This window comes from Macrobrachium nipponense, chromosome 20 (genome assembly GCF_015104395.2).
Source record: "Macrobrachium nipponense isolate FS-2020 chromosome 20, ASM1510439v2, whole genome shotgun sequence".
Lineage (NCBI taxonomy): Eukaryota > Metazoa > Arthropoda > Malacostraca > Decapoda > Palaemonidae > Macrobrachium > Macrobrachium nipponense.
In genome coordinates, this window is record NC_061089.1 from 19,640,506 (window position 1) to 19,645,505 (window position 5,000).

The following is a 5,000-nucleotide window of genomic DNA, read 5'->3' on the forward strand; positions in this document are numbered from 1 at the left end:
GTCCGATAAGTTTTTTTTCTTGAACTTTATTGTTAAATTCTATTAGAGATATTTACTTTTCTCTAGGCATTTAGGCTTACTAAGAACGTAGTTTGTACACAGATGTTTTAGTGCAAATATCTGGAAACAGCAGTCACATGGGGAGCTTAATAAAAATAGTAGGTGTGGAAGAAGAGGAAGGCTTGTAGTGTTTGAAGTTGTTATGGACATGCTCTGTGATACTAAAGAAAATCTACATTAACCGGTTAGGGATTTTTTTTTTTATTATATTGTCCAAATGTTACAGATAGTGGTATGAGTGAGTTGGTCGGTTTATTTTTGAGATGGAGAGAGAAAAAAAGTTACTGTATGTATTAAAGGGAAACTACGGAAACTAATGAGAGAGTTGATTGGTGATGCAGAAATATTAAAATATCAATCTGTGTTCGGTGAGAGTAGTTATCTTAAAGAACAAAATTTAAGATTAATGTTAACTTTTAGTAATTTTCTGATCAATTCCGTATCCGAGAGGCTTCCTGGAAATATTTGTGTAAGTCATGTACTTAGTTTTCAGCCAGGCTGTTGTGAAATATTGTTTCATGTCGTTGTAATAATATTTTGTATTGTATTAGCAGCATCAGCAGCTCCACTCTCTTGTTGCATTCCAGTTGTGTACAAATGATCATAGCTCTTCTCTGAAAGAGGTAAAATCCTTTTCTCTCTATCTCAATAAGGAAACCATTTTTTCCGCTTTTCTACTATTAGCGTTTGATAGTGACCTCTCTCTCTCTCTCTCTCTCTCTCTCTCTCTCTCTCTCTCTCTCTCTCTCTCTCTCTCTCTCATTCATTACAGAGGCCATGTTTCCACTTACCTACTACCCGGGTTTTCTTGTATAATGTGTTTGTGTTTTTTATTGTTGACTTTCCAGCTCTCTCTCTCTCTCTCTCTCTCTCTCTCTCTCTCTCTCTCTCTCTCATTACAGAAGCCATGTTTGCTGCTTTCATACTACCAGAGTTTTCTTTTATAATGGTATTTGTATTTTTTTATTGTTGACTCTCTCTCTCTCTCTCTCTCTCTCTCTCTCTCTCTCTCTCTCTCTCTCTCTCTCTCACACACACAGAAGCTATTTTTGTTGTCCTCTACTACCAGAGTTTTCTTGTATAATGGTATTTGTATTTTATATGGTTGGCTTTCCAGCCAGCTCTCTCTCTCTCTCTCTCTCTCTCTCTCTCTCTCTCTCTCTCTCTCTCTCTCTCTCTCTCTCTCTCCTTCCTATTCCGGGATCGCTGGCAAACAGCGGGACCGCACTTGCTTTTGTTCCTCCCACTATTCGTATTATTATCGTCTAGGCGGAGAAAATAGCCCCCTGTTTGTTTACCTTTTGTTCTTGTGCATAAATATGTGCTGACTGGTGTTTGCATCTCGCCTCGTTTAAAGTGCCGGGGAAACAAGTGCAGCTCGCTATCTCGTCTCTTGTTACCGTTGTTACTCCGAATATTGATCAGAGACGAACTTGTTGTGAGTATATGCTCTCCTTTGCCTGTTATGACGTTACTGCAAATGTGAGTGTGTGTGTGTGTGTGTCTTTGTGTGTGTGTGTGTGTGAGAGAGAGAGAGAGATGTTTAAGCGAAATATATTATTGTTGCTTTTGGTTCTGAGCAAGAAAAAATAATTATATTTTACCCCCTATGTCAGGGTATTTGATGTCAATGTTTTTTATTCTTATAAATAATGTGTGTGTTATACGTGCCTTTATTTTACAAGGTATATTCTCACACTTGTGTGATAGAGCACCTTTTTTCTTAGTTTTAGTTTTTTATACTTGTATTTCATGACAAAATGGCGGAGAAAAAAATGTTTAATGAATCATATAGGGTCTCTCTCTCTCTCTCTCTCTCTCTCTCTCTCTCTCTCTCTCTCTCTCTCTCTCTCTCTCTCTGTTATTCTGTCTATCTAATATATATTATATAATATATATATTACTTAGAGAGAGAGAGAGGATGGTCTTACTTGCTTAACTTCCTAACTGGTGTGTTAGTTCTCTCCGGGATATTGCCTACTTACACGCTATGTAGCACAACCCTACCCAACGCCACTTCTTAACTGCTGCTTCGCTCCTCGTCCCTCTTCACATGTGTTTTTTTCTTTTTGTTATTTTATTTAGTTATTTATTTATTTATTTATTTTAGCCCGCACTGAGTGTGTGCTTGTTTCTCCTCGATTACGTGGACCCTCGTATTAATATTTCTGCTGGTCTTCCCTGGCTATATAGCTTTCGCCAAAAAATAGAGATATTATATTATATATTATATATACTCATATTATATATTCATTTGCACACCTAAACTTCGTAAATATATTTTTCTGCTTTTTCTGTAAGACCTCTACCCTCTCCGTCATCATTCTTTCCTTATCTCCCAGAACTTTTGGTTTAGGTTCTTGATATCAGAGAGAGAGAGAGAGAGAGAGGTGTTGGGGGGGGGGGGGGTTGTGGGTAGGCGTTGTTCCAGGGGATGTCACTTTTATGCAGAATTTTACGTGTATGCTTGACGTATCCTTGAACTTTTATTGTAAAGTGCTACTCGTTTTATTGCAAAATATTTTATTGTTCTGTGGTTGCTAATATCAAAATGTTGCATTTGTCTTTTTGGTATTGAAAGTAACACAAGAATTGTATAGATTCCTTTTTATGTATCCTTTGTAAAGTATGTTTTGCATGTTCCTTGTCTTCTCAAAAGTGTCCTAGTAAATAATATAGATTTAAAAAGATTTGACCGTTAGAATTTTTTTCCTTCACATGCAGGGATATGGTATTTTATGTTTTACGATTCAAATCACTCTTTTATTATTATTATTATTATTATTATTATTATTATTATTATTATTATTATTATTATTATTAGCGATTCAAAATTTGCTCGGGAGTGGAAGTTATAGGATTCAAACCCTCGTATGCAGAGTCAGGTTAAATAATTAATGAAATTTTATGTGAATAGACATAGCTCCTATGAGAAGTCAAAGAGGCTTGAGATGGTATTGCAGGCTTAGGTGAAATGAACCGACCTTCATTGGCTCATGAACGCACACGCAAGTGTAAAGTAAATATTTTCACGAGAGTGAATAAGAAAAAAGGCCGTCATTTTATTTGCGTGCTAGTTAAGACTAACTTTCCTTCCCATTTCTCATTTTGGAATTCAAACGTTTGCCATTTATTTTTTAGCAAATTCGTCAAGTATTAATATTGAAGTAAAAGGGGAAAGTGTCTGTGATTTCTCAGAGTTGAGTGTTTTATGTTAAGATTAATAAATACATAGCATAGTAGTAGCAGCAAAACGTTTTTCTTTTTCAAACCTCTTAATTATTTCAAATTTAGTTTAATTTTATACACTGGCTCATTAAAAGGAAACAAATAAGATTTAACATTTTTTTATTGGATTATCGTTATTATGAGTTTTTATTGCTGAAATAGAACCGTGTACTAGAATGTGTAAACGGGAGAGTGGCTGGTTTGGTGTGAAAATGGGTCCAAGATAAGTGTGTGTTATGATGCCATGAATAAAATTGAAAGTAAAATAAGCAAGTGTATTGTTATGATGACAAACGGAACCCTGGAAGTTGGGACCACGAATTAACTTTAATAACAATGCTGGAAGAATGGAAGCAGGGTATTCATATAGTTATATGGAGTAAATGCCACTGAATGGGCGAATCAAGAAAGGTAACGGGGTGCGCGCAGAAGGATGTGAATAGACTGGAATTGCCTGTGGAATCATTTACATGTAGGGATCATTATGCGCAAATAAACGCAAGAAGTTTAAAGTTGGTGAATAAAATATTTGCTCAACACACATACACATATCTATCTATCTATTGCTTATGATCTCACTTGCACGTGATTTTATATATCAAACACGTACACATTCACACTTATATACACTTGCGTGTGTATGTATGTATGTATATGTGTATGTACACATGGATATGTATATATGTATATATTATAAATATGTATATGTATATATTATAAATATGTATGTATGTAAATATTATAGATATGTATATATTATAAATATGTATATGTATTTAATACTTTCTTACACATAAATATAGATTACATCTGTATTATCTGTATTTGATTCAAATGGTCGTAATGAAACAGCGAATTCTGTTAATTAAAGGGAGTCATGAGCGTGCATTTGCCGAGCATTTATGGAATGTTCCCCCTCGGCCATTCTGTCCTATATGTCTATAATTAGAATGAGGCCTGGCCTTTCGACCTTTCGAATGCAAAGGGCGCAAATATCAAGGAGGCAAGACTGCCTCAGGAGAATTCAAAGTTGGGACTCCCATCGTGGGACGTGATTTTTGTTTGTTTGTTATTTATGAAACTACTAATATTGCAGATGGATTTTGCAAGTAGAACTTAGCTTGTTAAGTATTATAAACAGTCCTCGAAAAGTCTCGAGCTGTAAGAGTTGTGACTTCTCAGATCTGATTTTCAAATCAGTAGAAATAAAGATTCATTTTTGACATCAAGAGCCAAAGATTTGTGTTGTTCTTAAATGAGACATTCTTTCCGTAGATTATTTTCGTAGCACTGGATTTAAAAGATTTTCATTTGAGCCAAGGTTTAATGTATGTGTGCATTTTTAAGTTTTTTCGTTGAGCTCTTTATGATTACAAGTAGTATCCTCTTGTTACTGGGACTTTTGTGGTAACTGAATTCAACTTGTGGAAAGATTAAAATTATGCGAACGTTTTACTATGTGATTACGTCTAAGAACGGGAAAAAGCCAAAATATTCACAGAATATGTGGAAACACTTGACGCTTTTTAGTAACAGTTCTCTTCCTGAGTGAAAAGTTTAAGAAAATAATTATTTAAGGCTTACTTTAAAAATTCAGTATACCTTTATTGACCTAAGTATTTAGTTGCTGTAAGCTTCTGTTTGTTTCTCTACTACTGTTAGTTGAGGGGGGGGGGGGGGGGGGGGGGGGGGGGGGGGGTGGGGGGGGGGCG

General features: G+C 35.5%; 1 protein-coding gene across 18 annotated transcripts in view; it reads left to right on the forward strand.

The window, feature by feature from the left end:
* The window catches only part of LOC135222782 (popeye domain-containing protein 3-like), a 482,284-nt gene that overhangs the window by 243,348 nt on the left and 233,936 nt on the right, over positions 1-5,000 (forward strand). The gene's annotated exons all lie outside the window — the stretch shown is intronic.